The following is a 26,006-nucleotide window of genomic DNA, read 5'->3' on the forward strand; positions in this document are numbered from 1 at the left end:
TGTAATAAAATACCTGAAAATAATTAACTTGAAGGAGAAAGGGCTTATTTAGCTCTTGATCTGGGAGGGTTCTTCCATAATCAAGAGGCCACATTTCTTCTGCCTTCTAGCAGGGGTGCCAGATGGCAACCGTGGGAAGTTCATGTTGGAACAAAGTCCCTAAACCAGGAAGAAAGAGGGGCTAGGGGTCCCACAAATCCCTTGAAGTTCATGCTCCTCACTGACCTAAGGGTCTCCCCAGTAGGCTTTACCTCCTAGAAGTTCCAATACACTCTGTTGTGTTACTTTTCCTGGGAATTTTGTTTAACCCCAAGACAGACAGGACACCAATAGACCAAAGAGCCAGTTCTGTCCAAGTCTAGCTTAGTGGACGAGTGAGTTTATTCCAGTTACTTAGAGGAGCGTGGGTGACTCACAGGCAGCTGCATCACCAGAAAGCCCCACCCTAGCATGAGTGGTGACTCAGAAAAGCTGCCTCTCTGGAGTCTCCTACCCCAGGCAACCTTCTACCTCCTATATACGCTCCACCACTTCCCTAAACCATGTGCAGCTGGGACAAGATGACACGTGACTAGGAAGGGCTAAGAGGAAGTGAGTGGCTGGAGTCACAGAGGAAGGTCTGATTACCCATACACAGACACACACACACACACACACACACACACACACACAATTCTTATGCAGAAATGATAGCAGACAATCGAATGTCAGTCTACTGGAAGTAATCACAGCTGCTCTGACCCCAAGATGGCAATGGCCATGCTGTGCCTTGAGGACAGTTTTACGACATCTTCCTTGTATCACCACCCTGAGGACCCAAGCTTTTCACACATGGATCTTTTGAAAACATTCAACATCCACATCCTAGTGGAGAAGCCCCATTTTAATCCCTTTCAGCTTCATCCCCAGCACATAGCATCAGCTTAATATCCAGCTGATAGCTGATATTCAACTTAGCTTACACTTTAACCAGCTCCTCCTGTTACCTTGCTCTCTCAAAAAACCCAGACCTAGGCCTTTGCCTACTTCACAACCCTGGGCCCCACTTGCAATCATGTAGTAACTTGAATTCAGCAAGTACTTACCAAGCACTCACTCACTACAGGCCATTGTGGAAGATTCTGGAGGAAAGTGAAATGGATATGGTTGGAGATAAGACAAATATGTGGACTCCTGTTTTAAAAAAAAAATGGAAAAGATAAGATACATGGGGGGAAGGCAGGGGACAAGGATGCAGAAGAAGTGCGGTGGGAGAGGATGAATGAGAGAAGGGAAAGAAAGGGGAGTGAGATATGGAAGGAAGGAAGAAAGGAGAAATGAGGAAAAGGAAGAGTGGACTTAAGAATGAAGAGACATCCAAAGAAATGGAGCCCAGAAGAGGGAGTCAGGTCACCTGCAACTGAAGTTACAGACAGTTGTGACCCACCGTGTGGGTGCTAGGCATCAAACTGGGTCCTCTAGAAAAGCAGGGTGTTCTTAACAACGGAGCCATCTCTCCAGCCCCGAATTTGTTTTTTAATATTTTTGTTTCGCTCACCCATTCATTCAATCGATCAATCATTCACTTGCATGTAAATTTGTGTGAGAAACATATACATAGTATTCACATTCATGCGCGCATACCATGCCACAAATGTGAACTTCAAAGGACAGTTTGTAGGATTTAGCTCTCTCCTTCCAACTCAGGTTGTTAGGCTTGGTAGGAAGCACTGTTGCTTGCAAAGTCATCTTACTGACCCTTGAATTTCCTTGACTTCAGATAATTCTCCAGAGTCCTAAAAAATTAAAAGTGGAATATTTTCGAAGAATTGTGTCATGGGAAAAGTGGTACTATGTTACATCAAATACAAAAAGCAGGCTATGTATAATTATATCAGTGTTCCCAATTTTTTCCAGCTATTGGACTGGATTTATTTAAATATAACTTATATGTTTCAAATTCAAGAATAATATGTACACACATGCAGCAAATGAAGCAACAGAATGAAGAAAGCCTACAGAATGATGGGAAAATCTTTGCCACATATTCCTCTGACAAAGAAAGTAATACCTTCTAGAATATCTAAAGTACTCAAAAATTAAGCATCAAAAGAAGACATATTGAGCCAGATGTGATGGCGCATGCCTTTAATCCCAGCATTTGGGAGGCAGAGGCAGGCGGATTCCTGTGAGTTCGAGGCCAGCCTGGTCTACAGAGCACGTTCCAGGACAGCCAGGGCTATGTAGAGAGAGACTTTGTCTCAAAAAAAAAAAAAATAAAAGAAAATTGTGAAACAATAAGTAAAATGTTTTTTTAAAGAACAAATAATCTAATCTAAAAATTGTGCAAGTTAATCCACAGACAATTCTCAAAGGAAGCACAAATGGTCAATAAGTGTGTGAAAATGTTGAGTGAGTGTCTTAGCCATCGGTGAGAGTAACACTAAGGAAACTTTCTCACTCTCTGTAGTTTTTTCTCACCTTTCCTTAATAAATCTACATTTGCTACACTAATGAAACAAACAAACAAACAAATAGAAAACTACTTCGAGATTCCATCTAACCCAATCCAAGTAGCTTTTATGAAGAAAACAAATGCTGCCGCATATTCAGAAAAAGAGGAATCCTCATGCCATGTGGGTGAGAATTCAAACTGGTACAGTGACTATAGATATCAATTGGAGTGTCCTCAAAAAGCTGAGAAGACCCTGAGCACATAGGCTGTACTGACAGATTCTACATCACCATACCTCAGGGCTACTTGAACAACCATATTTACTGCTACACTATTCACAATAGCTCGTAAATGGAACCAACCTAGATGACCATCAATGGATGGATGGATGGATAAAGAAAATGAGATGTGTATGCCCAATGAGTGGGTTTTCTTTTCAGCCATAAAGAAAACAGAAACCATAGTATTTATAGGCAGATCAGATAGAACTGGAGATTGTCATGTTACACAAAATAAGCCAGTGTCACAAAGAAAAGTGTCACCTGCTTTATTCTACATGGAAACAGTGCCCTAAACTGTTGACAATAGCTCTTTTGGATCATAACATGGTAGTCCGTGATGACTTCAGAATGTGCACGGAGGGAACTTTAGAAGCCATTAAATGCATGAAAGATTTGTCCTGATGCTGTACATTGCCTTCATATGGAAAGCAGAATTTTGCTTAAAATTACAGAAGCATCCATAGTGACTTTGGGAATGTTGCTGGAAATTACGGTAAAGTGCATGCTCTTTGATTCTAACCTCCATGATTTTAGTGACCTTGGATATTTCGCTGTTTTGCTGGATGTTTTACAATGAGCGAATACTGCTTTTTATACTCAGAAAAAGATTAAGGAAAACATTATTTCATGAAAGAAAGAAATGTCTCTGTGTTGAAGTAAATGAACACAGTTTCTCCCTCAAGAATAGGGGTGACTGGAGGCATCCTTGCCAACGCCATGCCCTCACCCTCATAGTGAAGGGTTTTGACAAAGATCACTGAGGTTTCATCTTATCTGTACGCCCTAGGAATAGCTCTATGATGTATAAATCTCCAAGATAAATGCCCACAACACATGCACACGCACACACACACACACAACTCTAGCTTTGCAGAACAAGGAGCATGTGCAGATTGCAGTTATGGCCAGTAGATGGCAGCAGAGGATGACTCTTCTCTCTGATTAAAAGCATTTAAAAACGAGTTATTTTTCTTGTTTTGGCATCATTTTTTTTCTATTGTGGCTCAAAAAGCCAACAACGACCAAAAAAAAAAAAAAAAAGCCTTAAAAAAGACTAAATTGAAACTGTGTAAAGACAGTGGATATTTCAACCCTGTATTTCATAGAACACCATGCCAAATCAAATAATATTTTTCTTTCTCAGTTATTTTGAAAGCACCAACCACAGTTGGGAAGTAATCTTGCTGTCCAAAACTAATGACTTATGTCTTCTGTGGAGAGGAGAATGGAAGTGACCGGACCGGAGGGGTCTGGGGAGAGATGTATGAGAATTGGGAAGAAACCAAATGACCAGGTAGCTGGAGAAGGCGTCCAAGGAATGAGAGTGAAGATAGACGAGGTGGTTGTGAGTTGCACTAGAGCCCTCCAAATACATATGTTCAAGTCTTCATCCCCAGCACCCACGAATGTGACCTAATTAGGAAAACACTTTTCCTAGCTTTCCTCCAATGGCTTGGTTGCAGGCTCCTTTTGCTTCTTGGCCCCTCCACTAACTGGTAGCATGTACTGGGATTTGGTCACATCTCTTCTCATGCTACATTTCTCCATTAACCTAGCTCTTTTCTTTGCCTGCAGTTCCCGCCTGTGCTAACAAGTCCCGAACACTTCTAGCTGAAGCAGCATCCATCCCTACCACCTTCCACTTCAGACCCATTTTACAGTGTGTCATCACCTACTTGGTTGGTGTTCTGAAGTCTGCTACAGAGGATGGCCTTGTTGGGCATTAGTGGGAGGAGAGGCCCTTGGTCCTGTGAAGGCTCGATGCCCCAGTGTAGGGGAATGCCAGGGTGAGGAGGCTGGATTGGGTGGGAGAGTGGGGGAACACCCTCATAGAAGCAGGGGGAGCGGGATGGAATAGAGGTTTTCTGAAGGGAAGCTGGGAAAGGGGATAACATTTGAAATGTAAATAAATAAAATAACCAATAAAAAATTAAAGTCTGCTACATTTTAAAAAATGGAATGATCCCAGGGTCTAGAGTCCCCTAAGTATTCCTGATGCAAAGTACTGTTCCAGAATGTGCTCTCTCTCTCTCTCTCTCTCTCTCTCTCTCTCTCTCTCTCTCTCTCTCTCTTTCCCTGTCTTTCTCTCTCCATCTCTTCTTCCCTCCATCCCTCTCTGTCTCTGTCTCCCTCTGTAGTGTGTGTGTGTGTGTGTGTGTGTGTGTGTGTGTGTGTGTGTGTGTGTGTGTTTCAAGATAGGGTTTCTCTGTGTAGCCCTGGCTGTCCTGGAATTCAGTCTATAGACAAGGCTGGTCTTGAACTCAGAGATCCACCTGCCTCTGCCCTCATTAGTACTGGGATTCAAGGCATGTGCCACCACCACCTGGCACACACTGCTCTCTTTAAATATAGGAATTATGCTCACTCCGGGGAGATGCTCATGCCACGAAACATAACTTAGAACTGACCCTGCTCGAGGGATGGCAGAGCACACATCTCAAGTTGACTCCCTGAACACAGTTGCTTGGCCCTAGCATGGGTGTTCAGAATACTTCCCACCAGTATTTTCTCTCTCTCTCTGTGAAAGCATAAATTGGGTTGAGTTAACATTAAGTGAATACTTATATGTCACTACAGACTAGAGAGCTCCACCCAGATGCCCCACATTTGTCTTGGACTGAACCCATCATTTAAAAAATCCAAACTTTTCCTGAGTTTTCTGTGTTCTCAATGAATGCCAATGCAGTCCTACCAACAGAAATAGTCGGTTGGAGGTGGTGAGGGTGGATGGGAGTGAACACACCTCTGTGTAATGGCCATAGATGAGATTTATACTAAATTCAAGGACACCCTAGGAAACCCAGAATGCCAAAATAACCTGTTTTGAGAGAGTAGACACAGGGCATACTTACTGAAGTACCTTATCCAGAAGCCCTGCCCACCTGCCTAGCCACAAGGACCCTTGGTGATAATGTTTAGTATTATACTATACAATATGACTAATGTATAATTTGCCTCTGAACAAATCCTGTAGGATTCTGTTCTAGAGGCTCTCAGGGGTTGGCAAACCATGGGCCAAATCCAACATACCATCTAATTTTGTAAGCAAACTTTGATTGGAGCACAGCAATGCTATTTTTTCCCATGTTATCTATAACTGTGTTTTACTACAATAAGAGAATTGCATAGTTGCCACAGAGACTCGCAAACAAAACATTTACTACCTGGTCCTTTATAGAAACGTTGTAATCTAGACTGTTGTGCTCTGAGTCCTACCAAGTGGTGGCTGGGTCCCTTAGCACAAGTTTTGGTAGCAAGTCTATGCCATCCAACATTTAACTCAAAAGAATTCATACGTAAATGCTCAGAAGACCAACAAAAATCGGTAACAAATGTGGTTCCGGGCAGCCATTCTGCACCTCATCACTCACAGCCAGAGTGAGCATGGAGTGATTGTGAACTGGTGCACCTGCCGTTCCCACACTCCTCCTCAGTCCCTGTGCACCTCTCATTGTACTAAACTGGTTCTCTTGTCTGCACTCAATCAACAGTGCTGGGACAACTGGATAGCCATCTGGAAGAATCCAGAGTTGGATCCATCCCATACACTGAGAACAAGATAAATTCCCACCACTGCAGACTGAAGAGTTTCCTCTGCCTGAGGAGGTCCCTGGATGGATGATCAGTTTAGAGACACAGAAGATAAGCAAATGCCTTGTGGGAACTGGGGGGGTTAGGGTTTGATGGAGATAGTATACAGCAAGCACACCACTTGTCTGGAACGAAGATGAGCCAAACAGTGTGTATATACAACGTGTACATTTTAGAGCTGGCCAGGAAGTAGGGCTAAAGTTGATGGTCTCAGAGGGAGCAGAGCAGGCCAGAGGCTCATACAAGAAGTGAATCTTACTGACACAGAAAGAGCACAGGCTCCTTAGCCAGGGGGTTGGAACATCGGTCATTAGTTCCTAGAATATAGCTAGGGTGTTGCATAACTCGGGTCATGACTATGGTGCCGCCCATCTCTGATTCACCAAGCCCCCAGAGGCTCACATTCTGGAAAACTTGCAGGCCATGGAGCTGCTCCAGGAACTGAGGTAATCCCAGAAAAGATGAAGTGATCCCTGCTTCATTTTTCAAGTAGACAACTAGAGACCCTGAGGACAAAGGAGAGCGATGGGAACGTGAGAGCAAAGCCAGCAAGATGATCCTTGTAGAGACTCAAATCTTACAATCTGAAAAGTATTAAAAGTAATTTTAAAGACTACCTTATGCGTTTTGGACTTTCTTTAGTTTGTCAAGACACTTGGTGAGTTGGTATTACTCACAGCTTAAAGTTATACATAATGAACTTTGTGTTTAATCTGTATCTTGGCTCAGGAAAATAGGGAGACCAACCCAAATCTGAACCATGATTGAAAGCGGAGGGGCATGCTGTTCCTCTCAGTTGGGTGACACCTGAAACAGGGGGAGGGTCAGAGGAGAGACAGGGGCACAGTGATTATCTCAGCCTCTGCTTCAAAGCCTGGGTGCCCCCTGAAGTCTGAGAGCAAAGGAAGATGCTGAATTTCCTGAGTTGGGCTCCTTTTGAAGTCTTTCAGGATGTAGTCATCCTGACAGGAATGAAGATGCTCTAAAGTGAGGCTTTGGCTTTAAGTCAGTTGAAACAACGCACCCCTAAAACTCTTTTCCATGGGTAATACATGCTGGTAAAAGGAAAGGCAGAGGCCATGGTACCAACCAAATCTACCTAACAGTACCCAGAAGATGAACATGGGGATGCAGAGCCAATGGGCCTTTTTGTCCCTTTTAATGTGACGGCATTGAATACATATGTAAAACCCTTTTCTCCTGCAAATTTTCACTGTTTCTTATTTGTTTAGTTGGCCTATTGAAGACAAATTGCTGAACTTGATTTGTTGGGGCCCAAGTTCTAGTTTTAACAACTCTGGTACTGAGAACAGTCAAGAGTACCAGGCCACAAAATCCCCTGATGCCTGATTTTCTCTCACTTCCCATTCGTTGAGTCTCAGAATTGCTTCTTGCTACATGATCCCAGTCTCCTCTGTGGAGGAGATATAGGGTTCTTTTTGCCTTCTTGTGACTCCAGAAGGGAGAGTGGTATATTGGAGAACTGGGCAGTCATCTATTGTGGTGGCCAGCCTAGATACCTGGCCCAGCTGCATGCCCATCCTGAGGAACTGCATTGTGAGATTCCCTTCTCATACCTGTGTCACTTCTCTGGGTGGAAGTGTTCACAAGTAGCTTTGTAAGGTGAGACAGTGATTTTGAAGTGTCTGGGCCATTTAGCCTGGAGCCTCTTCCCAAGTCTTGACAAGCATGACAAGCATGGAGAGCTGAGGGCATGGCTGATTCAATGGATGTTAACTTAGGCTCATGACCAGCGGACTGCCAAGCAAATGTGTGACCCCTAATCTTAAGGGCAAGAAGTACCAACAGCATTCTTTTGGGGTTTTTTTGGGGGGGGTTGTTTGTTTGCTTTGTTTTTGCGAGACAGGGTTTCTCTGTGTAGCCCTGGCTGTCCTGGAACTCACTCTGTAGACCAGGCTGGCCTTGAACTCAGAAATCCGCCTGTCTCTGCCTCCCAAGTGCTGGGATTAAAGGCGTGCACCACCACCGCCCGGATTCAACAACATTCTTGATGTATGGCCAACTTGATGTATGTAGGGTCTCTGCTTCCCAATGTAAAGCTTTTCCACTGGTCTAGAAACCAGTCCCAAGTCACTTTGGCCTGCATTGTCCCATGATCACTCGAGCAGTCTGGTCTAGACACCTCCTCCTTGCGTTGCAAAGACTAGGGCAGAAAGGCAAGACAGATAACCTGAGCCAAGCAAGAGATGAGGACCGAGATGTAAAAATGAAGCAGGAGGCAGAGCTGGACTAGAAATGCCAGAGCTCTGGCGATGACTGTCCTCTTGGCTTCCGTAGTTCTTTGACATGCTTTTAAAGGACACTTGACCTCAGAGAGTGTGTCAAGGTAAATTGAAGGTATGGCTGAATGACAAAACTGGACACTGTCATGTTTGACACCTCCTTCTCTTTCATAATCCCACATCCTTGTCATCCCAAGTTCTTTCCCACTTCTATCCAACTCTCTCTCTGTCGTAGCCCCAAGCCACTAACCATCATCTCTCTGTGGTGATTCTAAGACAGGGATGGCAGACAGAGTATAAGCTACCAGCTGAATTTGAATCTCAGGTACATAGACTCAGTTCCAGCCTATCTTGTAGTACATTTGGGTCACACTTACACTTAAACAAAGCGTCCTCTCTGTGAAATTCAACTGTAACTGGACCATCTGTGTTTCATTTTGTTTGTTTCTCTTTTTTCCCTTTTGTTTTGTTTCTAAACCTAGCAACCAGACCAAGAGCTTCACAGCTCAGCATCCCTGACAAAGCAGCCAATAGGAACTTACAGACATTCAGATAATGGCTATTGTCACTCACTACTCAACACCATGAAATCCCTGCTCATCCAGGGATCAAGTCCAAGCTTTTCACGTGACACACAAGACCTATCTCTGCCGGAATGTCTCCCGGCTCTCATCTTCATCTCCTTCTGTTACCCCAAATCCACATTATGCCCCCAACATACCAAATGCCCTATACTCCTCTAAATGTGCTTCTTTGCTTTTACATACTCCAGCTCTGTCCAGATACCTGGAGAACTCGAACTCATCCATCCAGCAACCACCACCAGTGGCAACAAAAGACATATAGACCAAAGGATTAGAATAGAGGACTGACCCCAGAACTAAACCGAAGCACTTATAGCTACCAGATCTTTGACAAGGGTGTCAAAACCATACACCAGAAAAAAGTCAACTTCTTCAACAAATGGTCCCGGGGAAACTAGGTATGCACATGTAGAAGAATAAAACCAGATTCCTATCTTTCACTCTAATACAAACAAAAGTTCAAAGTGGATAAAAAGCCTAGCATAAGACCTGAAGCTTTGAAACTGCTGTAAGAAGGCATAGGTGAAACACTTCAAGACACAGACATGGGCACTGACTTTCGTTAAGGGGTACTGGCAGTATAGGACTCAATACTGAGAACTGACAAACTGGGTTGTATGAAATTAGGAAACAAACATGAGTCTGAAAGACACCCTCCAGGATGGGAGAAAGTCTTTGCCAAGTATGCATTAGACAGGGGATGGATATCTAGAATGTATGAAGAAATGCACAAAATAAACACCAACCCCCTCAAAATCACCCCAATTAATACATGTGCCAATGAACTAGATAGCCAATTCTCACAACAAGAGATACAAATGACCAATAAATATTTTTTACAAGTATCCATTATTCTTGACCATCAGGGAAATGCAAATTAAAATTGGTCTGAGATTCCTTCTCAACCCACTTAGTGCTGGAGCTGGCAACGTGACTCAGTGATGAGAACACTTGCTGTTCTTGCAGAAAACTGGGTACCAATATGGCAGTTCACAACCACCTATAACCCCAGTTTCAAGGGATCCAACACCTTCCTCTAGACTCCACGGGTACTAGGAATGCACTTGGTACGCATACATATAGGCAGGTAAATATCCCTACATACAAAATGAAAACAAAGGGTTTTTTTTTTTTTTAATGCTAGCAAGGATATGGGGAGAGAATGCTTATACATTGTGTGGGGTGTGAACTGGTGTAAGTATGAAGGTTCAATGCACTGAAAATAAGACAACAAAATGATCCAGCCCGCTCCTGAGTATATGCCCAAAGGACGATCAGTGAGCATCCTTTAGATACCTGCACAGCCATGTTTATTACTGTGTCATTCACAATAGCCAGAAGATGGAACCAGTCTAAATTCTCTTCAACATGTAAATAGGAAAAAATAGTACAATAGACATAAGAGAAGTTTATTCAGATGTGAAGAGGCTTGAAATCATGACATGAGAGAATGGAGAGGACCCAGAGAATATCACATTGAGTGAAATGAGCCAGACTCAGAAAGACAAACCCTTTCTGTTTTCTCTCATATGTGGAGTGTAGATGTAAATGCCCCATGTGTGTGAGGAGCAGCGTAGGAGATTGTGAGAGAAGACAAGATATTAACAGAGGGAGAGAGGTAGAAAGAGTAATGAAGTGTAGGTGACCCCCAAACTACCCGGGGGAAGAGGAGGGCAGGTGGAAAGGAGATGAGTATTTGGGAAAGGGATATATATATATATATTCCATAATGAAATCCATCAATTAGTATGATAGGTATAAACTTAATTTTAAAACTATTTATCTTGAGGGAATAACAGGCAAAAATAGTGTAATCTTTAAAATAAAGCTTAAAAGGCATTCTTTTTTCTTCTCCGTGTCTCAAGCCTTCCTGAAGTCAAGCACAACTTAACCAAGCATTAAATGGCCCTTTACATTTCTTTTCTTTCTTTTTTAAAAAAGATCTATGTATTTTATGTATGTGACCACACTGCAGCTGTCTTCAGACACACCAGAAGAAGGCATCAGATCCCATTACAGATAGTTGTGAGCCACCATGTGGTTGCTGGGAATTGAACTCAGGACCTCTGGAAGAGCAGACAGTGCTCTTAACCGCTGAGCCATCTCTCCAGCCCAACATTTATTTTCCTATTAAAGCAACCTATGTGGGTCAGCGAGATGGATCAGCATAGAAATGCACGTGTAACTAACTACACACACGCACACGCGCGCACACACACACACAAATAAATACAAATGAAAATATCTTTTTAAAACCTATTTCTCTTACAGAAGAGTAGCCTCCTTAAAGGAAATATCTAAGTCTTCTTCCTCTTTGTTGTCACGGTGCACACAGCACAGCCGTTGGCCAGTGTGGAGCAACCAATAAAAGTGTGAGGTGTGAATGAACCAAGAGGTGTGAATGAATGAACTATTGATTCTAAAGCCAAAGCCGCCATAGGCAAGTAGACGTGAGTGCAGTAACAGTAGTGAACACCAGAGGACAGTATAAGCTTAGTTTTGTCTGGTGGGCGGGGCTGGAGGGGAAATGGAGCCGAAACCTGACTTGGCTCTCGGCGTCAGTTTCAAAGAGAAGATTTTCTGCTGTTTTGTTTTGCTTTGTTTTTAAATCATGGAAACAGGAAACAGGAAGGAACCTTAAGAAAGCAGTCGATTCAATCGCCTCTGTTCACACAGTTGAGAGAAATCTCCCTATTTCTAATTTAACTCCTTGTTTCCAGGAAATGCAATGCATCCATCCTCTGACTTGTGAGAAATAAATCACAGGTTAGGAGATTTTTTTTTTTTCAAAGAACCAGTGAGTGGTAGCAGTAGGTCTGGCGTCCAGAGTTCTGCAGGCAGGACCCCACATCCTTCTCACTGCTGCCCTAAGAGGGGGATGCTGTCCCTAAGTTGCAGATGGAGGAAAGGCACCAAGGTGCTGTGGTAGAATGGGGCTTGGACCCAGGTCTCCAGATCTCCTTTTTCATGCCCTGTCCTTCCTCACACTCAGAAAACCGCCCGACATTGGGATGCAGACTGGAGGCTTCTCTTCCCAGGTGCCTTTGCAAGAGTCACCTGTCTGTTGTAAGACTACTGCGGATCCCTACATTCTCGGCACCAAATCTCAGAAGGTTCTCATACTGGGAATCCCGGTGGAGCCTCTGAGTTCTGGCAAGTGAGGCCCTGGGATGGGAAAGTAAGGTTGGGGGGTGGGGGGGAGGCTCCTGCTCACTCAAAAGTGCAACCTGAGAAGGCGCAGGGCAAAGCTCTGAGTGTGCACCTCAGAGCACTCAGTGCCCAGAAGCCTCACTTATAGGCCTGACCCTGGGAAGAACATTGAAACCCGTACTCTAGCTTTTTTTCCCCAGTGCTAGGCCAGCCTGGCTTTGAATCAACCTTGAGGAGGCCGAGGCCAATGGAGATCCTAAGAAGAAGGTAAGATGGATCCAGGGTAATCAGAACACACACATATGCACTCGCGCATGCGCGTGCACACAGACAGACAGACAAACAGACACACACACACACACACACACACACACACACACACACACCACGTTTATCTCTACTCTACATTTTGATCCTCCCTTCCAGAGGATTCCCCAAAGATCTTTGTTCCTAGGGCCTGTCTAGGAACAAAGATGTTCCTAGATGTTGTGGAGGGAACAACTCAGATATGCTATCTTCTGAGGTGGTTCCTCGATGGCAGGGAAACAATATGCTGGCCATGGGCCCCGCTGCTACAGTTCTCAGTGCCCAGCCCTCTCCAGTTTCCCCTCACCTTGCCCTCATATATGGACTGAGACCAGAGCTACAAACCTGCAACCCAAGCAGATGTCCAGCCAGCCATGACTTTTTGATCTGCCATCCTTCCCTCTTCAAAGCTCAAGCCCCGCCCTTCTGGGTGGAATTCTCTTGGCATCCCTTCATCCTTCTGAGGGCCCGAGTTGGGGGAAGAATACACAAAGCTAGGCCAGAGTCTCCCGATTTTATGATGTCCCCAACTTTCCACTTGTATCAAGGGGAGGGGATGATGAAAGCGGCCCAAGAGGCTCTTAATGAGCTCCTAGGGAAAACCTTAGCTGCCCTGTTGTGCAAAGTTCCTCAGCACATGGAAGATCAGATTAGACAGAGTACGAGCAAAACTGAGCCAACACCATGTACTAATGGGACATAATAACGTTAGTAGACATCAGTTATAACTTGTGTTAGTAAGTGTTCAGTTTTGCTCCTACTCTGTCTAATCTGAACGGTTTCTTTGTGGCAGGGATTGGGCTTGAGTTTAGGCTTGAACGGAGAAAAGATTTTGGAAAGCATCTTCTGATGGAAGACGATTCTTATAGTCTTCACAAAAATAAAATTGAACGAGATCCCCGTTTTATTTTTCTTGTTTTGTTTTGGTATTTGTTTTACTGTTGGAGGTTCGAACCTAGGGCCTTCTAGCATGCTAGCAGCCACGGGCTCTCCCACTGAACTGCACACCCAGTGCCTGGTTTAGTTCTTGTTTCTGTTTCCAGAGATGCTTTTAGGGCCCATGCCTCCTCTTAACTATTCCTCCAGTCCTCACTCCCCCAGCCTCTCACCTTGCTGCCCACCCATTCCAAACTTGATTCCATCCCCTATGCTGGACCTTGTTCCGCCTAAGCTAAGTTTTACAAGTTTGGTCTTCAGGCCCAGCTAGGACCCCTGGTTCTTGAGCCTTTTCCCACACAAGTCATGGTTTCTGGGTTTGCTGCTTTGTTAACTTTTCCCTATTCAAGTCATGCCTTCTGGGTATACAGTCTGGTGCCAGGCTGATCTCTGCCTTGGCAACAATCCTTAACCTTTTCCCAAGACCCCCATTTTAAATGCCCCTTTCCCATGAATGCTCTAAAAAGATAGTCATGTAGGTGACATGGCCCAAGAGATCACAGCAAGGACAGAGATTTCGTAGGGAAACCCAAGGAGCAGCTTAGGGCTTCTACTCTTGATAGTTATTCAGACTTCCTCATGGGGCAGCAGAGACCTAACTGTGGGCCAAGCTGTGCAGTCCTCAGCTTCCTGCTTTGTAACCAGGGCAGCTCCGAAGCCCTGGACCTGTCCTTTCAGCCCCCTCCTGAAAAAAAAAATTAGCCCTGAAGAATGGGCTTTTGGGGTCCCAGAAGATGAAGGCAGGGGGCCTGCTAAGGATGTGGTATGCATCTGAATGGGGCTTTTCTGGAAACAATGCCCTACCTCCCACCACGTCCACCAGCTCCAGCTCTGCCCTTGTTTTCATATTTGAAATGTTGATGAATTCTTTGAGATGTTTAAACAGTCACTGTTTGCTACATCCAGGGAACCAAGAAGCAAAGTTTACACATCTTAATTCCCAGGACTTGTGATTCCCCCACACCTCTCCCCTTCCCTCAGCTCAGGCATAGGGAGAATTGAGGGTACCACTTAACCTACTTCTGTTCTTCTTTGGATAGAAGTGATGTGGTATGTTTTTTTTTTTCTCTGCCATCTGCATACAGTAGGTCAAGCTGCAATAACAGACACCCTGAATTCAAGCTGTACCAAAAGGGCTTCTTTCTTCCTCACAAGGTCTAGCCAAGGTTGAACAACAGCTAGGGAAGCTATCTGAAACCGGTGGCCTCCAAGAACTCCAAACCACAGCCAAAGAGACCTAAGGAAGCAGAGAGTCCTAGCTCAGGCTGCCATAACAAACAGCCAAAAACTGCGGCTTAACCACTTAACCATGTGCCATCTATTCCTTGGTTCTGAAGCCTGGGAAGTCAGTCCACCATCAATGCACTGGAAGGTTTTATGTCTAAGCAAGGCCAGCTTCCAGTCATGTAAATGGTGTCTTTTCGTTGCATCCTCACCAGAGAAAAAGAAAGATGCCCTCTGATAATGGTACTGCATCAGGACCTCAGCTTTCTGGGCTCATTTACCTTTACTCTTTTGCTCCAGATCCAGACAGTCTAAAAAAACCTCCTTTGGGGGGGTATAATCCAGCCCACAACAGCACAGTACCTCTTGATGATGATGATAATGATGATGATGACGATGATGACGATGATGCCCAGTTGTTAGTGTACAGGTAATTCCAGTGGCCTGCTCTCAGGGACTGAGCACTTGCTTATGTTACCTTCTGCCACCATCACCTGTCACCCAACGCCAGTGCAGTGAATAAAGAGACCTGAGTGCCACCCACCTCTCTCTGTTTCTGGTTCTCTCTCTCTCTCTCTCTCTCTCTCTCTCTCTCTCTGTGTGTGTGTGTGTGTGTGTGTGTCCCTCCCTCTCCCTCTCTCTCTCCCCTCTCTCTGCCCTCCTTTTCTCTGCCCTCATGGCTCTGGCCCTTCTGTCCACCTATCTACATGGCTCTCTCTCTGCCTCTATCCCTTCCCTAGGCCCTACTCCTCTCTCCTCCTCCAATAAATGCCCCTTACACCAGATCTGTTGCATGGCATAATTTCTCAGGGGCTTGGCTCGGGCCAGCAAAGGTATGCCCTCACCACATTATATTTCATAACACCAGGAATATCCCACAGTAGTTCCATGAATTCTTTCTCAGACAGAGCTCACATGTTGCAGAAACTTAACTGCAAGGGATGCTGGGATATATAGGGTAACAAAAGAATATTTGTTGCATATAATCTTTACTGTATATGGTACTCTTAGGTCTGAACCTTGTAGAGAGTTTTTGAAGGTCAAAGGACAATTCTAAAATGTCAGGTAGGAAATGCACCAGAAGGGGGGGGGGAGGGAGAGAGAATTATCTGCCAAGTAATTTCAAAGAGTAAATAAACTGTGTGATAACATAATTGTCTATATTCCTTGAAATTCCAGCACTTGGGAGGGTGAGTCAAAATGATTGTAAATTCAAAGCCACCCTGAACTACATAGCAAGACTGTCTTCAAAAATAAAATTTAAAAAGCCAGGATGTCCAACGTGGCTTGGAATTATTCACTTCTGCATATCCACTGTAGTCATATAAGACACTGATGCCAAGAAGGGCTCCTAGGGAACCTGCCTAGCATGTAAGCTGCCCAGCTGCCCAGCTGCCCAGTATGGTTTCGGACATACTGGAAAGTTTGCTCTTTTCAGAACAGTAGCTTGGCTTTCTTAGGTGTCTGTTGACAGGCAGCATAGCAAGCTCACTGTCATAAAACCTAGCATCAGCCACACATGCAAGTACATACCTGTAATCCCACCACTCAGGAGGTGGGGACAAGAGGATCAGGAGCTCAAATTCATCTTCAGCTACATATCAATCAAGTTCAAGGCTGGCTTGGTCAACCAGAGATTGGAACTTTAGGGGAAAAAAAAGAATAAGCAAACAGAACTGGAAGCTCAGTTATTGTGTGAATGAGTGCAAAGTCTAAACTGACAAAAATCTAAGATGGAGACTCTGCTGCTCCGAGCTGTCTAAAACCCAGACAGGAAAACGGATGACAGGGGCCATATCTTTCTCCTGACAGGATATGGAATGTGGATGATTGTGCAATGTGTCATGACAAGTTGCTATAGGGAATGACCTCAGTACTATGAGGCCACCCTTGTGCTCAGGGCCCATGTACTTCCTACCTTCTGTGGCTTCTTAAGCCTTGAGGGATCAGTTCATACCTGCTGCTCCCAGCTGATGGCCCTTCAGCCACCCAGGAGCAATGGCCTCTGTTCCACTCCAGGAAAGCCCCAAGCCCTTTGATGCCTCTGGGCTTTTGCACTTGCTGTTTCCTGTGACTGGAAAGCTCTTCCCCCGGGTCTTTGTAGGCTGGATCATTTTCATCTTTCAGGTCTCCTCATAGTAAGAGGAGTGAGCTCTCAGGTCCACTCATACTGCAATAACATCACAGTCTCCTCCCTCAGCTTACATATTTTGTGCTAGCCATATGGGATTATATGTCTCTCGAGAGACACTTATGATCTACAAATAACAACATAAACAGTAACGTTTATATGTCTATCATATACTATGCATTGTTCCAGATACCTTCCTTCTATAAACTCATCTTAGTCTCAGAAGGCTACTTTTCACATATGAGACTACTGAAGCTCAGAGAGGTCAAAGAACTTGCCCGAGGTCACACAGCTGGCTAGCGCGAAATGAGCTATTTTTAGTCACTAACCTGGGGAATTCCCCTGTTTCTGTTGTGGTTATTGTTGAGCCAGGTTGCTTAGGAAGTGCTACATCAACTCCTCCTGCAGTTTAGATCCTGTCTGCTGACAGTTGTGGTAAACAAACAATGGCCCTGATGCTGCAGGGTTTTTGCATCCGTTTCATACCTGATGAAAACGTTTGAACCCCAGCCACTCTCTAAGCACATAGATCTCAGCAGGGAAGTCATGTACACAAGACTTTGTCTCTGCTTGAAGTTAGGATCTCACACTGATCAGCTTAGTGGACTCTATAGAGGCTGCCCCTACACTCCACGCCTCCCCATGAAGAATAGCTAAAGAGTGTTGTAGTGTGAACAGTGTCCTGCACAGCGCACAAACAGCTGAAACCATGACCTCACCCATGCATCAACTCCTTCCTGAGCGCCAGCTGAGGGCCAGGTACAGTTCTTGGTCCTGAGATTCTAGCTGTGAATGCAACAGCCTAGAGTCCTAAGCTCCTGTGGTGCGCATGTGCATGGTTCAGTAGAGAGGGGCAGAAGACGAAGAAAATGAACATGCAGAAATGTCTCTTGGTGACAAACATCACTGGAGCAAAATAAAACACAGAAGGAGACTTGGAATGGGGGTGGTTTTAAATATGGTGGTCAGGGGAGGTGTTACCAAGAAAGTGACTTCCAGAACAAAGATGAGAAGGGGCAGGGCTGCCACCAGGAGCCAGGCTCCATACTTTTGTATACACAAGGCCTTCTACAGTGGCCTGGTATGGCCTAGGTAGATCTTTTACCTTTGTGGAATTTTGGGTGGGTCTTGGCATAAGAAGCTGTGCCCAAAGGCAATCCCCCTACCCACCCACCCCCCCCCAACTTTAGAAGTTGCCATGCTGAAGGACCCCATTCCCTACATATGGAAGGGACAGGCAGAGACATGCAAAGACAAACACCTTGCTATCTGCCTGCCTTCTCCGTTTACTAGTCTGTATCTTAGGTGTGAAAACAGCCCTGGCACAGGTGTCCCCCCATCAGCCCTGAACTGCAGTCACTTCTTCATTGAGAGCTGCAGCATTTAAAGGGGTATCTCCAAAGCTCGGTGTATTGTGTGCACATGTGTAAGGGGGTATACATCTCAGGCTCTTCTATTTCAAAGCCTTTTAATGTCTTGCTTTCAGGACAGTGCTCATGAAGTCGCTGTCAGGGAATCAAGCTCTCTTCACTAGTCAGCATGATACCTTGATTCTGCACCTGAGACTAGCATCAGCTAAACCTGAACTAGAACATCAACCTAACCGTGCACTTGGCGCCTGACCTTTTATGTAAGTCCATTTTGCCCTCTGAACAGTATTTGCTCTTATTTAATTTATTTATTTATTTATGTACTTATTTCTTTTTGTTTGTTTGTTTTTCTTTTTTCTTTTTAATTTATTTTTTATTGGCTATTTTGTTTACATTTCAGATGCCATCCCCTTTCCCCATTTCCCCTCCCTAGAAAACCCCTATCCCATGCCCCCTTCTCCTTTTTGCTTTTCTACAATTTTTTAAAAAATGATAATCAAAGGCTTTATAAGTTTGGTAATGCTCAATCAGAAGTGTATTTACTTATTTCTAAATGGAATGTCTCATGTAGTCCAGGGTGGCCTTGAACTCACAGTATAGTAGGATGGCCTTAAACTCCAGGTCTTCTTATCTTCTGAGTGCTGGGGTTACAGGCATATACTACCACGTGCTGTTAATAAAGGGATAGATATCAAACCCAGGGCTTTGCGGATGCTAAGAAAGTACTATGCCAACTGAGCTATAGCCCCAGCCCTCTTTCTATGATCTCTTTTATTCAGTTCTATTTGCTACCAGTCCATTCACTGTCCCTGTCCTCATCACTACTAGCCAGAGTGCTCAGTTGATTCCCATGTTGATGAGGAACCGGCTGGATTACATTACAGGGTGTCGCTTACTGAATGGAAGGAAAATTGGGAGAGGAAAAAAGAGGGAAGCCTGTGTTCGCTCACATAAGAAACCTATGAGCTATTTGGGGATATTTGGAAAACCACTGCAGCCCATGGGAAGGGGGCACACAATAAGAGCCGCAGTAGATGAAGAGGCTTATATTGAACTGTAAAGGAGATGGATTTGGCTGTATTCGATGGTAGCAGGAACCTGTTGTTGATGAAGATTAAAAGAGAGGTTCGTTTGGCCTGGGCCAGAGGTCAAGCCCCCAAGACAGAGGCCTGAAGAGACAAAGAAAAGGCACCATTATTTCATCTGCAAAATGATGATGTTCCTACCGGAGGCAGGTGGTGTTACCTTTCCGGTCTTGCAGTCCAGTTCTGAGATCTAATTTAATACCGTTCCAGGCTACCTTCCAAGGCCTGGCCCTGTCCTTCTGCAGATGGATGCATCCTAGGAGAGGCCTGAGGGGGAAAACCTGGCATTCTGTGTTGCTGCTCACTGTGTGTTCTGGGCAAGACTATTCTGTTTCGCATTCAGGATGGAGTCAGGCAGGGGCATCAAGCCTAATGTTACCTTGCTTCAAGAATCAAATGGCTTCCTCTCAGCACTGCAGTCCCTTGAAGATGAGAGCAAGGCTAGAAGAGAAGATCTTTGATGTTGTTCAATTGAGAAGTTCATCAGGAGGGAGCAAGCCCGGAAATGCCACAGTGAAGGGCTCCACAGTGGGCTGCAGTGGCCCAACCCTGGCCTGGACTTTGTTTTCTGATGGTAAACACTCCCTGACATAAACACAGGCAAAGCAGGGAATAACAACATCCAGTCCTCAAGCAAACAAAACAGGAACGGACCTGTCTTGCATGGGGGATGGCTCCTGCTGCAGGCATGACGCTCAAGGGCCTTCACTGTGGAATTTCCTGCCTGGAGCATGATGGATTTTCCATTCTTGTCCTCAAATGAACATTGGCCTTAGAGCTTAGTGGATAGTCGGTGGGGCTTAGGGAGACCCTTCGGGAAATAAGTGCATCTGGGTAACGTGTGTGTTGGGGGGGCGGGTGTTTCTCCTTGTTCAAATCAAGCCAAGATGAATGAATGTTGCTGCTCCAAAAGCACTATGACGCTCTTTGCCCTTGAGTACCTGAAGATGTAGCTTGAAAGTATTTTCTTTCTACCTACTCTTAGATGACTTCCCCTTCAGGTACCACCCAGTACCTAAAGCCACCCAGATAAGTTCTGCCAAGTGCTCTTGGATCCCTCCCTGACTCTGCTTATTCAAGTCATAGCTTGCACCTCCCATCTTCGTCCTATTTCTGCCCATCCCAGAGGTAGTCTGAGTAGTTGCTATGGCATGAGATCTGCTAAGTTTGCTTCTGGGCTCCATCCCTAACCAGCTGCGCAGCCTTGAGTAACTCTGGAGCCTCTATAAGCTTCTATTTCTATACCCGTCCAATGGGGACCAAAGGGGCACTTACTTCATAGGATTGCGGTAAGCCTTGATTACTCATTATTCACAGTGCACATAGAAAACAACAGCATGGGGCTGGAGAGATGGCTCAGTGATTAAGAGCACTTGTGGCTTTTGCAGAGGTCCTGCGTTTAGTTTCCAGTGCCAATTCAGTGGCTTACCACCATCTGTAACTTCAGTTCTAGTTAATCCAATACTTTCTTCTAACATCCATGGGTATCAGACACAGACATGGTACATCTACATCCATATAGGCAAGCAAAACACCCATATGTATACAATAAAATAATCTAGGTTTTTTTTAAAAAGACAATCTGATATACAGTCAGCACCTTCATAAAATATTAAGAACATGTCATTTCTGTCTTCATTTGAGGCTCAAATCAAATGCTAGGTCTTTTATGCGGTCCTTCCTGACCCACTCCAGGGGAAATGTCCTCCCACAATTTTTTAACTGGATCTTTCCTGAGAAGCTAATGGCATGGTGTCATAACAATGTGTATTAATGGATCAGCGACCTGAGGACTAAAGAACATCCACTTTCCTCCCTTTCCCAGGGCCTGCATCTAATAAATGTTCAATGGGTCTTTGGTGAAGAATCTAATGGGAATGAAAGGGGAGATAACAGGACAAGACCTACGAGAACATGCCACAGCTACATGGATTTGGGGTTCTTCTGACTATGAGGGAATGAAGAAAGGACAGACACATGCACAGGGAAGCTAGGATCAGGTGGAACATGCACTCTGATGGAGAAATATCAGAAGAAGCAGTCCTGAAATGTAGGAGGAGCTAAGGTGGGAGGAGTAAGGAGAGGAAGAGGAAAAGGAAGAGGAGGAGCTAGGGAGAGCAGAGATGTAGGAGGATGGAGAGCCATGCAGGCATGGAGAACAGTCCTGGGTAACAACTTTTATTTCTAGGTTAGTTAATTGGGAAACACCTCTAATTGTATGGGCATATTGTTGTTGAGCATTACCAAACATATAAAGCCTTTGGTTAATATTTAAGCATTAGAGTCTCATTTCCTACTGGGCCCGGGTGGATGTGGGGATGCTCTAGGCTCAGTCCAACCTTGCAGAGACATCGTGGAGGATTGGCAGAGCCATCTCCCATGCTGGTGTCTCATGAGTGGCAGGGCCAGTGTCTCTGGTTGCCTGAGTGGACAGCCTGAACTGAGCAGTGGTGGTAAGCTGCATCTGCTTGTGGCCACAGGCCCAGGCTAGTCGAGGAACATGGTGGCTGATTAAGAAAAGCCAGATTGAATGCCAATGATTTAAATAATTACCGAAACACAGAAATTCAGCACATGTATTTTATACATCTGAATAGAGGGTGTGGTGGGTTTATAGCATTCAGCTGATCGAGGAGGAGGCAGGTTAGCTGATGTTAATAGGAGGTCTTTGTATGGGAACAGTTTCAGGTTGCAGTCATCCTAGATAAGGAAGCTGTAGCCAAGAGTTTCTGCATGCACTGATTTTAGCTAAAGGTCAGTTGTTCCTAACATTGGTATTTGGACCAGAGGAAGGATTTGCCATTTCCCTGAGCCTGACCCAGGGAAGGTTTTACTATTCCAATGGGTCTGAGGCACTGGGGGGTGGGGGTGGGGGAGTCCTTGACATGACTTGTGAAGGTCAACAACAAACACACAGTCACTCAGAACTTATCTAAGTTCAGGAGGACACCACAAGCTAGATTTGACTCATTGGTATCAAGTTGTGGAGATCTACATGTCAGTGGCCTCCATCACACTGTGTCCTGAGATACCCTGAGCCAGTCTAGACAGCTTTATGCCTACTCTCAGCTCAGGATTTTCAGTACACATCTTCCCAGAAAATGTAAGCATCATCATTCTCAAACTTACTCAGTCCCTGGTGTACTTGTACCTCCAGATGCTATCTGCTTGCCTTCCTTCTTTTCTTTCTCCCTGAGGAATCTAGACATACCCACAAGTCCCTTGAATCAGGCCCGTTATCCAGTGAAGTTGGTCTTGGGCTCTACCACTCTGCTGAGCTATTTTCTCAGTGCTCCCCAGAGTCCTTGTGTCCTCCAAGTACCCTACTATCTGATTTCTATCTTTTGTGCTATCTCTTGTTGAAATGACTTCTCTATAGGCTTCAAGTGATTGTGCTTGGTTTGTTTTTTGTTTGTTTGCAACACCTAGCGTGGTGAGTGGGGATAAAGATTGGCTTTGCATGCCATAGATGCTTCCTTAATCCCTTTTTATTATTATTCAATTGTCAAATCAAGGGGTGGGAGTGATAATCAAATCTACAGTCTCTTTGTTCTTTGCCTTTGGCTTTCTAATCACCCAAATGGATTACTGAGTTTTCCCCAGACCCCCATTCTCCTTGAGACCTAAATGACCTTACCTCTAGCCTTCTTCACCTCTGTGTCAGGTCAGTGTCAAGACAGCGGTACCCATGATGTTTGTTCATTTCATGGAGTGGGGAAATAATAGGGAAAAATATACCTTGTAGTCCTCTTTGCCCCACCCCTACCCCAGTTTCTGTGGTTTGAGACCATGGTCTCTGTTCCTCCCATATTGATGAAGGCTTGAAACCTTGGCCTTTCCTCAGTTCTTCACAAGAACACAATGAGAAAGCAAGACCTTCCTGAAAATCTTACTTAGGGGTAACCTAGACGTCTTCCATCTGTCTGGGTCTTCTGACTGCTTCTCTTCACTGCTCCTTGCTATTTTCTTTCAAGATATCTAAAGTTGTTCCAAAGTCTCCCCTTGCCTCCCGAGGCCTTGGTATGTATTACAGGTGTGAAAACCAGGACAGGCATCCCTTTTCTACCCTTAAAAGAAAACTTCAAGGTCTTGGCAGCATATTTATGCTTCTGTGGCTGCTGGTTCTAGCTGTTAGGGAAAAACATTTTCTTCATCTCGCTTCATAAACAGGCTCCTCCTTTCTGTACCTTCGTTTTATAATCTGTAAAATGAATCAGAACCTCTAGGTTGGCCCTGCTTAATAGAAATGAAATGTGAGTCATGTGTGTAACTCAAAATGTCCTAGTAGCCTCACTGGGAAAAAAAAAAGAGGTAAAATTAGTCCTTTCATCCTCTAGTGCAGTAATAGCAAAGGTACTGAGGATTTTTTTTTTAATGGTGTTATTGCTGTACAGTTGGCATATAATGAAGTGCACATATTTAAAACGTTCAGTTTTATATATATATGTTAGCATCTGTGAAACCATCATCACAATCAGAGAGTGGGTGTGTTGCTCCACTTCAAAGGGCTCCTTCTTTTAAAAAAAAAAAATTTAAAATAAAAAAATTTTTAAAAATTTAAAAACTAAAAAAAAAACAAAGAAAAAACAAACCAAAAAAAAAAAAACAGACAAAAAAAAAAAAACAAAACAAAAACAAAGGGCTCCTCCTGTCCCCTTGTGAATGTCTTAAATATTATTTTATTTTCGTTAGTGTGTGTGTGTGTGTGTGTGTGTATGTGTGTGTGTGGAACAGGGAGTTGAATCCTCTGGAACTGGAGTTATGGACAGTCATGAGCTACCAGATATGGATGCTGGAAACTGAATTCAGGTCCTCTGGAAGAGCAAGTATCCTTAACCCCTAAGCCATCTCTCCAACCCCTTCCCCTTGTAATTTTATATATCTGGCAGTCTATTTTATGTAATTGATTATTTACAAAATATTAAGATGCCATAACTTTAACATATAATCAATACAAAGAGTATTAATGTGACATTTTCTGTTATTTTCCTCAGGCAAATGCTTCTACTTCTGGTATTTACTTTTAGAGAACATCTTTTGCAATAGCCCCATTGTAAATGCTCTGTAGCCAGACGTGGCTGATAGTACTTGTTCTACACAAGTTTAATTGATTTCTAAGCACCTTTTCCTCAGCTATGGTTTGAAATTCCATGTGTTGGAACATTAATTCCCGGTGCAGCAGTGTCGAGAAGAGAGGCTTACTGGCAGGTACAACATGCATGAACGGATTAAAGGAGTGCATTTGTTCTGACAGGAGTATGTTCATTCTTATTAGAATGTTGTAGGTTTTTTTTTTAAACAGTGTGGTTATTTTGCACATTGTCAGTTACCCTCATATGAAGTCATCCACACAGCACTGAAGCCAGATGCTGTCAACATGCCTTGGAACTTCCCAGCTTCCAGAACAATAAGGAAAAAAAAAGTTTTCTCTCCTTTTTAAATTACCACGTCTGTGGTATTCTGTTACAGTAATAAAATAGACTGTGGTACCAGATCTCGTGCTGAAGGTCTCCAAGGTGTCTGTTTTTTCAGAAGTGTGTCCTTAATCTCTGTCCTCCAGTGTTGTACCTACTCTACAGCTGACCCTGAGTTAACACCAGCTGTTTGACAGGGTGGTGATCGGCCTCTCCCTAATGCTCTATGGAGGTCCAGTCAAGCATAACGGTTGTTGCACCAATTGCCTGGCACACCTGTGGTCATTACTATGCCAACTGGGCTCAAGCATCTGTGGGAGGACCTTCTGCTCTACGGTCATTCTTATATGTTCATTAAAGGTCCATGTCTTAAAGACTTGGTACCCAATATGGCGTTGTTGTGAAGCAGTGAAATCTTTAAAAGGTAGAGCCTAGCAGAAGGAAGTTGGGTTACTGGGAGCTATAGTAAGCAGATTTCATGTCACTATGACAAAATGCCTGACCAGATAACTTACAGGAAAAAAGATTTGGGGAGCCTTATGGTTTCTCGGCCCTGTCCACTCAGGCAGAACACCATGGCGAGAGGAGCATGTGGCAGAGGAATTTCTTCACTTCATGGCAGCCAAGAAGCAGAGAGAACACAACTGTTCTGCTGGCTCTCTTCTTTTTCCCCTTCTCTCCCATCCTGGCTCCAGCCTATGGTGATGCCAACAGTCAGAATAAGACTTCTTCCTGTGTTAGGTAGCTTTCATTGTCACCTTGACACAACTTAGAGTCGTCCAAGAAGAAGGATCCTTAATTGACAGATTGCACAGTTTAGATTAGCATGTAATTATGTCTGTGGGAGACATTGTTTTGACTGCTAATTGACAAAGGAAGGACCAGACTACTATGGTAGCACCATCCACAGGCAACTGGTCCCAGGCTGTATAAGAATGCTAGCTGTGCAAGCCAGGGATCAAGCCCATAGGCAGAATTACTCATGATATCTGTTTTAGTTCCTACTTGAGTTCCCAGACTTCCTTCAATAATGAACTGTGACCTGGAAATGTAAGTCAAATAAATCCTTTCCTCCCTTAAGTTGATTTTGGCCAGACTGCTTTATCACGACAACAGAATGAAACAAGAACATCCCCTTAGTTAATCCTCTCTGGAAAGAACCTAATAAACACACCCAAAAGTGTGTTTTGTTAATGATTACTTAGGTGTTTCCCAATTCAATCAAGGTCACAGTTGCTACTGTGCCAACCAGCACAG

At 44.3% G+C, this 26,006-nt stretch overlaps 1 long non-coding RNA gene across 3 annotated transcripts in view; it reads right to left on the reverse strand.

Annotated features, from left to right (window-relative positions):
- The window catches only part of LOC143435558 (uncharacterized), a 29,230-nt gene extending 12,229 nt beyond the window's left edge, over window positions 1-17,001 (reverse strand). Inside the window, exons 1-5 of one of the 3 annotated variants that reach the window (XR_013105963.1) lie at window positions 16,707-17,001; window positions 16,283-16,392; window positions 15,113-15,243; window positions 1,624-1,775; window positions 1,086-1,173 (exon numbers count right to left, since the gene is read on the reverse strand). This is a non-coding gene — a long non-coding RNA (uncharacterized LOC143435558). The remainder of the gene's footprint in view (window positions 1-1,085; window positions 1,174-1,623; window positions 1,776-15,112; window positions 15,244-16,282; window positions 16,393-16,706) is intronic. The other 2 variants (XR_013105964.1, XR_013105965.1) reach the window with 2 other exon arrangements.
- Between the last annotated feature and the right edge of the window lie 9,005 nt (window positions 17,002-26,006).

Source organism: Arvicanthis niloticus, chromosome X (assembly GCF_011762505.2).
Source record: "Arvicanthis niloticus isolate mArvNil1 chromosome X, mArvNil1.pat.X, whole genome shotgun sequence".
NCBI lineage: Eukaryota > Metazoa > Chordata > Mammalia > Rodentia > Muridae > Arvicanthis > Arvicanthis niloticus.